Source organism: Lacerta agilis, chromosome 4 (assembly GCF_009819535.1).
Source record: "Lacerta agilis isolate rLacAgi1 chromosome 4, rLacAgi1.pri, whole genome shotgun sequence".
In the NCBI taxonomy this organism is placed as follows: Eukaryota; Metazoa; Chordata; class Lepidosauria; order Squamata; family Lacertidae; genus Lacerta; species Lacerta agilis.
Window position 1 is genome coordinate 26,586,144 of NC_046315.1, and position 12,924 is coordinate 26,599,067.

Below are 12,924 nucleotides of genomic sequence, written 5' to 3' on the forward strand. Positions count from 1 at the left end.
TTTTAATATTAAAACTTTTAGTTGACCTTACTCTATAAGAAAACATCCTTAACACTGATGTTATTTTTATGCCTCTTGGTGATACTAATGAGTTGAATAATTTATGAGGTTGTCATGTGAAAAGGATTTGGTGCAGTTTGATGTATTTTCAGCCTCTGGTGCTGGAATGTGATTAATAAAGCGCTAGAAGCACAGATTTTTTTTTTCCATGGGGCTTAACTTTCATTAGGGATTTTTCATCAGTGTTATTTTGATAATTTTTATAGCTGTCTGGTATAGTAGCAAAATTACTCTTAGTTTTAAGAATAAAAATCACATTAGAATTTTATTTTGTTTTGTTTTGTTTTAAAGGGAGGTAGTTTACTCGCCTCGGATATCTTCTTAGTGGAAAATGACAGAGAGAGTAATGAGTCGCATAACGCTTTTTTGTGGGGGTTGTTGTTTGTTAAATCTTGCCTCTAAATGCAGTACCATGAATGCTGCTTTGAGTATCCATATAATAGTGGGAAACATCTTAGTAGTGTTTCGTTATCTACATTGACTGTCAGTTATCATTTAGGGGGGTTGTGCATGAATATTGCAGCAAAGGAATGTTTAGTCAAAGCCTAAGTCAGCAAGCTCCTCTGTGTCTACGATCAAAGGCATCAGCTTAAATAGGTCTGATCAGGCATTGCAGACGAGGGCAGGCAGCTTCAGCCGAGCAAAAAACACAGAGCAAAGATGACAAAATTAATCAGTCATTTCTCTGGCAATAAATAACAAGATATGCTGAGGTCTGCAGATGAGAGAATTTCTAGGTTCCTTGGAGATGTGTCTGCTTAATACCCGATTTATCTAAGCTTGCACAGCCATCAAGATATGACCTTGATGAATAAAAGAGCACTCTCTAACTAATCTCGACTTAAATCGGTATTGATAGTGAATGCTTGGATACAGTAACAATATGATAGTCACAGTCACCAAAGAACAGGGAAGTCTTGAGAATGGCAAAAATTGTCTGTGACTTTTGCACCTGTTCAGGGGGGAGAACGTCAGATGCTAACTAGTGAGCGGAAACACACAAAAATGTGGTGAAGATTACTTAGATGATTCAAGTTTCTATATATTCCATAAAAACATATTTTTTTAATTCTTTGTAAAATGCATCCAATTAATCTTTTGTTGGAAGAAAACTTGATATTCAATTTGAGGGGGGTCGTATGTAGCCCCTTCCAACTGCTGCAGGCTCAGCCACAGAAGGAAGCCAGAGATTGAAAGGATTGGCATTGGGCAGCTTAGACCTTCCCCTTTCCACCCTACCTACTTCCAGTACCCTCCTCCCCACCCACCTGCCAGCCCCAAAGACCTGCCCACTCACCAGGCCAGACCACACCCTCTCACCTTAAAGCTTGGCCAAACCACGCCTCTAGCATACCACTGGACAGGGCAGCTCCCCAACAACCATCCTGCTCTGCTTCTGTTTCCCTCCTCCCTGGTCTCCAATGCTGCTGCAACCAAAATGGCCTTGTTGTGAGGCACGCAGCGGAAACATGGTTGCTGGGGAACTTTCCCAGATTTCTGGCGGTTCCTTTGTGGCTTGTCTAGAACACCCACCACCCGTGCTGCTTTCCTGGGACACACATTCACTGGGCTGCCTGCCTTCCTGAAGCAGTCACCTGCAGTTCTTGTGGCAATTCTTACAATTATTATATGCAAAGATAGCAGCTCATCATTGAGAACTTTCTTTTTTCTGTAAAATTATAGTTTAAATTTTTCCAAATCAAATTTCATTTTCTTTTGTTTCCTTTCATTTTGTGTGTGTGTGTGTGTGTGTGTGTGTGTGTGTGAGAGAGAGAGAGAGAGAGAGAGAGAGAGAGAGAGAGAGAGTGTTCCAAATTATGACACAGTCCCCAGAGTACAGTGGTTTGTTAACAGTACAACTGTTAGTGTTCTAAGCAGTTTATGCAATCTAGCAAGGTCAAAATGACCGTGAACTGTGCAGAGAGCTGCTTGTATAATTTCCTTGCCAATAGGAATTATGTGAGAGTTCAGCTGACCTTGGCTTGGACCTGAGTCCTAACTGAATTTGAGCCTTCCAATCTGTAACCTTGCTTTTCTGAGCCTTCCAGATACTAGCACTTAGCAAAGGAACCTGCCGTGTTAATTTCTTCCGTTCCGATGCAAGCTAATTCAGTGAAGCAGCTCCATCCAGTAGCACTGAGATTGTGTGTGAGAGGAGAAACACTGCAGGTATAAAATGGGAGAGGGACCTGACTCCCTTGATCCTCAGTGGGGCTATCCACAGACATCTGGCTTTTGGTCTCCAACCCCAGATTTGCTCCACAACACACACACACACCAATCCCCTTAGTAAGTAAATACTGTACAAATATCCCTTTGGAAAGTGAGGATGTTCCTGACAATGGCTCTCAGATTGGCTCAGTACAATTACTTGAGCATGTATCATTTGGGGCAGCAAAATTCCATGTTCATGCAAGAAGACCTTCTGAAAGCTTACTAATTTCTACTTGCCACGTGGATATAAGTGCTCATGATTCTGTGTATTCTCTCAGATGGTTGTGTTGTAAATTGTGGATATATGAAGGTCTCGGGTATGTACTTTGGCATAGGAGTTTCATAAACTGTGGATCAAGAACATATCTTTACTTGGTATGTGGATGGTGTATAATCAAGAAAGCACTATTGAGTTGTCTCAACAGTGGTGATGATAATAAAGGTGGCCCCTAATATATATATGACCGAAGCCATGTATGCTATGATGTCACAGCAGAAAAAGTCCTACCCCTCATAATTTCCAAAGGTGGTGGCAGACCAGGGCTTCCCTCAAAGATCTAGAAGGGTGGGGAAAATGGTATGTATGAGAGCAGATAGTCACTGGGAATTAAAGATGGTTGATATTCAGGCTTGAAACAAAGAATAGGGGAGGGCACTGTTTTGTTCTGTTGTATTGATCTGTTGGGGGGGGGGGATAAGAATGACCAGCTTCAAGCTGAATCCATGCCATTTAGCTATAGAATTTAGTGTCTAATTTAAATGAGCATAAATCTATACCACCCAGCATCCTATGCATATGTTCCTATTTGTGAAGAAAAATTGGTTGTGCACACATGGATTTCCATTGCAAACAGAGAGAATGTCGCAATCTCTCTTTGATTTCAACTTATCATTTGCTCATGCCTTTTTAGTCTTGTGACTTACAATTTGAATTAGGAATGTTCATAAAAGAATGCTACAAGATAAAGTGGGGGAAAATAACTGCTTTGATAATCACTCCTTCTAAAATGGCTAAGCATTCCCATCTGTGCATGTGTACTACAGTTTCTTACCAGTGAATCATGCATCCCCCCCACCACCAGGGGAAAAAAGCTACTTTCATTTTCGGTGTCTTTTGAAAATAATATTTTCAAAAGTAACGCATGCACAAAGCATAACACGTAGCATAACATTCTTTGTTCATTTTTATGCTGAGCTTTTACTTCTATATAAGTACAAGATGAGAATATATTTCTGGAACTTTTATGGAGTGGCATCCACTTCATGGACAGAGATTATGTAGATACTAATCTAGATATTACAGTGACGAGCTCTTTTAAAATGTGTATTCAGTGGTAAAGGGCTTCCAGATGTCATCAAATAACTCTTCTCTGTTCTTCAGTCTAAATGTGATGATCTCAGAGGAAGCAATGTAAGACAGGCATGTAAACCATTCCGTTTTACTTAAAGAGCATTGTCTTCCCCAGATTTTCTTCCGGGGGGGGGGGGGCTGCTTTTGGTCCATTTATCAATCAACTTTTCATTTTCACCCTGCATCTTTGCTGTCCAAAATTTATTTCATTGCATTGATGCATGATCATCTTTTTTGTACAGTACACATTTGTTAATAATTTCCCATGCACAGTGTGTCTTTTTTTGAGGTTGTGGTTCTCTTGTGAGAATATTGCGCTTTCCAAGCACAGTCCTGTGAATGTGGGGAAAAGCTCCAAAATGTTCATTAATTGACTTATGATTTTTATGTGGACTGCTGCTGTTCAGGTGTGATAGGTACCTGTTGGGTTTTTCTTTTGACAAGATAGCTATGTGCACCACAGTGTCCCATTCTGCCACCATTTTGTGAGATTAAAAAAAAAATGTTTTGGAGACTTTGCTTTGTTGTGTGGTGAATTACCTTGTGAGTCAGGTATAGAATATTTTGTCTACTGTAAAAATTTCCCCTCTAAAGATAAAATCATTTATACTCATTTATACTCTTGTGACTGCCAATTTAAATACAGAATCAAAAATTATGGTAAATGTGGAGCTTTTCAGAGGTTTCATCTCCAGTCCTGTGAATGAGTTCCTTTACTTCCCTGGACTTAGCAGCAACCTTCAGATTCATTCTACAATTTCATTGTTTTCAAGGAAACCAAAGTTGTATTTAATTCTCAAGTGGCAAGAAGCATTGATGGGGGGCAGTTTAATTATCAGGTTTGGAACCTTAGTTTTGTTTAGCTTTTGCTTGTTACATTTTAATAAAAAATTCCTACTAGAAGGATTCTATACTTATCATTTATGTGTAACCTCTAAGGCCAGTTTTATTATATTCTATTTCAAAATAATTATCTACCTCCTCTTAAGAGTATTCTTACATTATCTTGCACTTCCATTGTATGCAATCACATTACAAGTGTTCAAGTCATATTGCAAATTCAAGCACATATTTTAGCTTTTTTATTGCATTTTTTTCTCTTGGTCTATTCTATAAATAACTTTCCTATCAATAAAAGTTATATTTTATATAAACATAAAATATGTCTTCTTTTAAAAATATATTTTTGAACTAGTATTAGAAGGTAGGTAGGGTGTATTTTGAAAAGCAAATTGTGAAAATGCATTGCATGGCTTTTGAAAGTCAGTACACTCTATTAGCAAATCTGTCAATATAAAAAGTGCATTCCATTTCCACCTCTTGCTCTAATAACCTTTTCTATGTTACTCACAGGCAGTTCACATAATCAGAGTATATTGTCAGCTTACTGGAGTTGGGGAAGCATGAAATGAAAATCACGTTAATATTGATCCAATTCTCTCTTGCAAGTGTCCTTGATGTCCTTTGCTACTGAGCAGTAGCTATTTGTTATATTTGGGAAAATAACTCAGTTATGACTATCCTTTGTAAACTGTATTCAAGCATAATTATTATTAATGTAGTTTTTGCTACTTGTCATTATTTTCTCATTTTCAATATTTTGTAATATAAGATCATTAAATCACAAGTAATCACCTCCTTATTTGCTAGCCTTTGCTATATAATGAATGTCTGCAACTTAAGACATTATGTTAACTAATGAAAGGTATGTACAATATGGGTTAAATTATCTGGACATATCCCTTATGAGATTTTCATTGACAAATGCTGCTTACAAGGTCAGATGTCATTGCTCTGTTCCACCATTACAGTACTGAATTTTCTTAAGTACAACACCCCTCAAAATGAAAATAACCACCAGTGTTTGGCATGTTTATTGGAAAGCAGGGCAAAAAATGAATTCTGTTCATAATTAGTAGAATCAAATACTTACTACTAGAATTGTTGATTGTGCTCTAAATCTATCTGTTTTTAACTTTAGATTGTACGTATAGCCTCTCTGTAGTTTAATTTTTATACAGAGCTTAGAAAATCTAAGAGCCCAGTAATTGTATTCTTTTTATTTCAAATATAAGTTACCTGCTATATCTCCTCTTAATCCTTTTCTCCCTAGTTGTTTTTTTTTTTTAAGAATTCTTTTTCAGCTCTGGAAAATTATGGAACTCTTAACAATTCATTAAGAGATGAGATTCTGTTGAGGGATCTTATGTTTATGGGCATAATTCCTGTATGAATTATTGCTACTACTGAAGAAGAAGTGTGCATGGACACGAAAGCTCATACCAAGAACTAACTTAGTTGGTCTCTAAGGTGCTACTGGAAGGAATTTTTTATTTTATTTTGTTTTGACTATGGCAGACCAACACAGCTACCTACCTGTAACTATTGCTACTACTATTATACTTTCTTTTATTATCGCTTCCTATGAATATCTTGACATAATTTCACAATAAATTAAAAGTATATTTAAAACAGTTACATATATGCAAACAATTTAAAAAACACCTGTATAAAAACAGTTAATTTTATATATATAATTTGAATTTCAAATCCAATGCAGTTAGCAACTGATAATGGTTGCAATATTCCACTGCAGTGAATAGTCGAACCACTATGTTTTGCACCAACTGCAGCTTCTGAGTCAGCCTCAAGGGCAGTCTCATACAGAGCACATTATGGTAATCTAATTTGGAGGTTACCAGCAAATGGATGGCATTAGGCTATCCTAGCCCAAAAATGGTGGTAGCTATCCTACCAGCCAAAGCTGGTAAAAGGCACTCCTAGCCACTGAAGTCTCTAGTGTTAGTGATGGATCCAGGAGACTATGAACCTGTTCCAGTAGTTCAGTTAACATTCAGATAAGACTTTCAGCAAGACAAAATGGTAGGCAAGATTCAAGTAGGCCTCTAGTGAGGTGAGGCAAAGCGGATATTCAGGCAACCATACATTAGTTTTGGGGAGTCTGTACAGCCACTACACTAGCTGAAAAGTTGTTCAGACTGGAAGACAAACCAAACCACGATTCACAGATCATTTGACCCAACTGGGCTCACACACTGCAGTACACACCTTCTGGCCATTATTAGGGAGGTGCTGTACAGCAATAACCAGTCCAGCAGTTTCTTGGTTTGTGATCTGCCCTGATTCTTCTAGAACGTTGCCCTGAGCCCTGCTGCTAGATCTGCAGGTTAGTGCCTGCTGGGACTTTGCAGTCTCATGATTGCATCTTTTTAATTGTTTACCACCTGACGCAGTTTTACTTTTAAAATATTAAACAAGGAAGACATGCCAAATGTGTACGTTTTCTTGCTCTCATTTCATACCTCAGGTAATGAAGTCCAGTGTGCTACCCATTGCGCCACAGAGCCGCAAATACCTCAGGTAATGAAATGTGTTATCTCTTAAGAGTCAATTCATTAGTACTCTTGACTATAAACTGAAACAGGGACGTTATGCTAAAAAGCAACACAGGCTAAGATACTTTAATAAGAAATAAGAAACGTCGTATAAGTGTCCAAGAGAGTAGAACTTCACAAAAACATCTTTATTCTGTAAAAGATTTTTTAAATTAAATGCAGCATTTTATTGTGAAGCAGACAGACTTTAGTTATGTCAAAACACTCTTTTAGGAGCCACATAAAGCTGTAAAAGACGGTATATGAAAAGGCATTCTTTAAGAAAAGAAATCACCATCCCATGAAGCTGATTTCCAGATGTTTGGAAACATTAGAATTTCCTGTCAGTACATTTAGGTAACACTAAAATGAGTTAACTTTCCATTCTGCCAGCCCTCTTCAAAGATGAAAGAGAACTCTCTGCATAAATTGCCTTATCTATAATTCACTGAAGTAAGCTGTGGAATGAACTCTGAAAGACGCAGGACTCTCCCTTGGCTTGTATCATGGCCTTTAAGCAAACTTTACTTTTATTTCCACTCTATTTTTAAAATGAAATTAGTGACCTTAAAAGTTGAATGGATGTTAATGAATGATGATGTTGAGTGGTTTGTTTGAACTGAGTTATGTGCTTGGTTTGAATTTTGTATTTGTATTTTTTTTTTTTTGTTTCTGCTTCTCAGAAAGTCTACCCATGTCTGAAATCAGCCACGTTATGAGTCTACATTTATTCAAGTAGCCTTGAACTGACTTCTTGTAAGCATGGACACAGCAGGTTATCTTTGAAGCTTAGCTTGCATACCTAGTACCAGCTGTGACCTGAAGAATCCAAATGAGAATTTACAAGTTTAAATGAAATTTGAGAGGAAAATATGGATGTTATCAAAATAAATGTTGACATGCCAAATACCATTTTCAAAAGGCTCTCTGTCATTATATTTCATGCTTCTTGCTGTTTCATTGTACTTTAAAGAGAGAAAATATTCTTTATAATGAGTGCACTCCTTATTCCACTGAATCAATGGCCCCATTCCCTTTGATTTGATGGAATCTGGATTAATGCAGGTCTGTACCTTGGTCTATCTGCTCATAATATATACTGGTCTCAGGTAATTCATTGAGTAGAATTTGTCTTGTGTTTCAGTGAGGATTAAACTTTTAAACTCTTAACTGCAATTTCATACACTCTTTAAAAAGAAAAGAGTGATACTCACATTTCCCTTCCTAAACACAAAGGAGGCCACCTATATGTTATTTACTAGATGGTATCTCCCACCGAGCAGACTGAGCCATTTACATTAGAGTTGTTCAAATTTGCCTTGATAGGGCTGTGGTCAGGTTTGAATGTATCTATACATAGTATAGTCCAAAAATGCCCCAAACTATTAAAATTCTGAAGGGAGATTCTGGCTCATATCAGAAGTGATATACCATTCTTTTTGATCCATGGATCAGTGTCTTTGTTTCAGAGATAATTCATTGACTCAGTTACCCAGTTACTGACTGCAGCTAAATTTCAGACAGCAAAGGCATAGAAATGTATCAATACCCCCAAAATTGGAAACTGGTATGAAGAACTGTGGGATCTACTTGTCATAGGTAAAATTTAGTCTTGGATCAAGAGTGTGGCCAACCTATTAAATAAAAACCTTTTTGGGGGAATATTATCTCAGTCATGTTTTGCAGAAGACTAATGATACTGAACCCTATTTAATATATCCTAGAAAAATATGTATGTTTAATTCTAACATGGTTTGCAGCACTCCTCGTATATTTGTCCTTTATTTTTTTCATTTCCTCAGACATTATATTCTGAGTTATAGGGTAGAATGATATTTCCCATCCTTTATTTCTATTTCTTTTATTCAAGATTTAAACATTTGTTTCTTCTGTGTTTATTTACTTAGTGGTGCTCCACAAATAAAATGTTAGTAAAGCAAGAGACTAGTAAATTCCAATTCCTTTATCATGCCATAGATCTTTTAGCTAGATTCTTACAGAGTAGACCTAACTTAGTGATGTTCATTAATTTCAGTAGGTCTAGTTTGAGTAAAATTTAGCTGAATACCATCCTTCATTTTTAATTGTGGTTTCAGTAGCATCACAAGTCCTTTGTCAGATGTAAGCATCTTAGGAAAACATTTATTGTTTCAATCATTTAAATTGTACACTTACAACCAAAAAACAAACCCAGAACTGTTGTTAATGCTTTGTATGTATTTGGGTTCATGTTACGTTTAGAACAATCTTAAATGTACATGCCCTTTATTCTGCAGAGTGTCTTGCACCAGACCCATATACTTACTTGTCAATATACTAGAGAAAGTGATTTGTAGATTTTTATCCAGTTCAGATTTCAAACAGGAAACTAGTGTCCTTACGTAAGGTCCTAAATACAGGTACACAGGTCAAAGTTTTAAGGCTAGAATAAACTGCAAGGAACTTGGCATCTGTAATCATTTAGGTGAACCAAACAGAGAGTAAAAATCAGTATCAGGGACCTGCTTTTCTCCTCTTTTGCATATTCCTTGCAGTGCAAATATAACCATGCCAATTCAGGAGTAAGTCCTGTTGCATTCAGTGCGGCATATACCCTTAGGCAGGGGTCCCCAAACTAAGGCCGGGGGCCGGATGCGGCCCAATCGCCTTCTAAATCTGGCCCGCGGATGGTCTGGGAATCAGAGTGTTTTTACATGAGTACCTGCCCTTAGGTAAGGAAATGGGTGTGTGTGGAACCCCCAGTTTGTCATTGTCACTTAGGTGTACAAAAGATACCTGCCAGTAGCACCTTAGAGACCAACTAAGTTTGTTCTTGGTATGAGCTTTCGTGTGCATGCAAAGCTCATACCAAGAACAAACTTAGTTGGTCTCTAAGGTGCTACTGGAAGGATTTTTTTATTTTTTATTTTGTTTTGACTGTGGCAGACCAACATGGCTACCTACCTGTAAAAGATACCTGGTGAGCTTGTAGCCCATGGTCTGGATCCAAAGAACCACACAACTCGGTCTACAGTTAAAAGGGACTTCAGTGCTTGTGTCCCTCAAACAAGTAACTCCTGTTTCTCATGGCAGCTTTTGAAACAAAGGATATTCACAAAAGCACTTTGTGATATAACCTAGAAATTGGATTCTCATACTATCAATAGGGTTGCATTCTGGATCGTCACCTTGTCTTACGAAGCATAGTGAAAGGACAAAAAAGTCTTGAAGGATTGGGTAAATCCAGGATAATCCAGGAAAACAGTCTTAGCAATTTTCCTGGATCTTTTCTCGTAGCTTCCTAATCATTCAGATACTAACTTTGTCGAAGGTGGCAGCTTGTAAAAGCTACAAGGAAGAGATTTTTAAATTGCTTTCATATTTTCACCTTTAATGAACAATGTTAAATAAGCATACTTAAGTTGCGGTCCTGACCCCACGATGGTAATGTCTTTAGAATGAGTTTAGGATGGTACGTAGGCCTCTCCACTAGCAGGGCGGGACTCATGGCAGAAGAACCAAGCAATGCCCTAGCAGACAGAAAGGTTCTGACGCTTGTTCTCCCACTGCTGATAGAAGACCCGACTGCTGAAGACCCCAAATGTGGCATGTCAGGGTGGAATGGCAGAGCCTTTGTATGTATGAGATCCAAAGTTCCACGAATCTCCTGAGGAGCCCAGATGATGCAGCAAAAAAGGGAAAGATACACTCACTCATTCAAACACCTCTTCTGCCTTGGCTGGCTGCAGCTGTCTGGGCTTTGGAATCTGCCACTCTGCAGCTCCCTGGTCCTTGATAGATTGCATTGCCTAGCCCTAGATCGGGGGTCAGCAACCTGCGGCTCCGGAGCCGCATGCGGCTCTTTTACACGGCTGCCGCGGCTCCGGGGCGGATACGCCCGCCCACTTCTCCAGCTGGCAGCGACCGCCCTCCAGCTGGCCGGCGGCCCGCCCTCCGGAGGCTGAGGGCGCTGCTCAGGGGCGTACCCAGGATCACCTGGCCTTGAACAGCGGGGCAGTGGGGCTCGGAGGCGGTGGGGACGCAGTAGAGGTGGCGCAGCTCAGCCGAGGGCTCTGGTGGGGAGCGCGCCTGAGGCGCGCACGCTCCTTTGGGAAGAGATGGAGCTGGGCGAGCGGGAGGGGGAACTTTGAAGACCCCGCCTCCGCCTCCGAAGCAGGCGCCCATGGGAGAGGCCGCCCCCCGAGCCTGCCTGGCGGGACCAACCCTGCCCAGCTCCAGGATTCTTCCTAGCATGGGAGGCGGCCTTGGGGCGGACAGGGGAGCTCCGGGGTCGGCGGGTATGTGGGACCCCGCGGCATCCAGAGGCAGCTGGGAGGCGGGACGGGATGGGGGCAGGAAGGGGGCCTTCAGACGCGTCCCCGCACGGGCACTGGAGGCCAGGACTCCTCGGCTGGGTAGTGGGACCGCGGGGAAGGGCTGGCCGCGGTTCCTCTCGGAAGGCTGCTTGCTGCTGCGTCGAGGTGACGACGAGGTAGGCAGCTGCGGGCTGGGGCAGGGGCGGCGGGTGGCGGGCGAGGGGGGAAGCCCTCTTTTTAAAAATGGTCGAGGAAGCGGCGCCTGTTTCCCTGCCGCTGCCTCCTTCGCTCCTGGTTCCGCTCGCAGCCTCAGACCGCGCTCTTGCGGGCGCGCGTCTCTCTCCACCCCGGAGCAAGGCCGGGACATTTTGCAGTTTTTCCTCTGTCCTGAGTGTGTGTTAGGGGAGCCTTGACAAAGCACCTGTTGGCGTGGAAGAGAGGAGTCCTAACTTGGATCTGTGTTCATGTGCAAAATCTATCGCCATTGTCATTAAGGGGGCAGGGAACTCCCCTAAAAAGGTTTGAACACTACGAACTACTACAGCCACCTGTATGCAAGTCAGCACAAACATCACAGGCTTCTCTGGTGCAATTCTGTGCTTTATTTAGCAAGAGAGGAGGTTGGAAGAGGTGAACATAGCCTCTGGTCTGGAATATTAAGGGTAAAAGACACTAAGATTATTGTAAAAGCCATGTCAATAAGACATGGGACAAACATTTAACACAAGTGTGCAGTTGAGGACTCATTTTTTTAAAAAAAACAACAACAAATCAAATATTTGTATGCTGTTGCAACCCACCTTGGATCAGGCTGTGACCTGGTAGTGGTCCCCAGGGTGGATAAAAATGAATGATTTTTTTTTAAAGGATTTTTTTTATTTAAATCGGATTTTTTTAAATTTAAATCGGATTTTTTTTAATTTAAATCGGATTTTTTTAAATTTAAATCGGATTTTTTTAAATTTAAATCGGATTTTTAAAAATAAAATGCAGTGTTATATTTGTTTTAAATGTCGCAATGGTTTTGCGGCTCCCAGGTTTTTCCCCCCCTTCGGAAACGGGTCCAAGTGGCTCTTTTGGTCTTAAAGGTTGCAGACCCCTGCCCTAGATGTTTCCCTGGTATCTGTATTATTTTAGAATAAATAAAATAATTTTTATTATATTTTAGAAATGCTAACAATACTAAGTACAGTTTGATTCCAAATGCATATTTACAGTCTTGCCAGTGTACTTCTATAGAGAAATTAGAAATAATCAGCTTGTATCTTTTCTTTTGAGATCCTTCAAGGAAACAAAAAACCTTCAGGAGTATGCAATTAGAACATCTGTGACAGATCTGTTTTTAACATATTTCGTACTTCAGAATCTAAGGAAGTCTGGTGGTCTGTGGAACTTGCTTGTTAATTTCTTGATGAATGGGTACTGAGGCCAAGAAGTGCACTCAGTATGGCATGTCTTCTGAAGATAGATTATCTCAAATAAATTCTATTCCCAATCAATTTTTGATTTGTTAGGTGTTAAACCACTTCTTTGTAAGGGCAGTGTTTATAAGCCTTGTAATGAGACAGCCTTCTGAGACATTACCTCTTCTTTCTGTAATTTTGATAAA

At 39.9% G+C, this 12,924-nt stretch overlaps 1 protein-coding gene across 12 annotated transcripts in view; it reads left to right on the forward strand.

The window, feature by feature from the left end:
- NBEA (neurobeachin) overlaps positions 1 to 12,924 on the forward strand; it is a 364,492-nt gene that overhangs the window by 182,407 nt on the left and 169,161 nt on the right. The window lies entirely within an intron of this gene.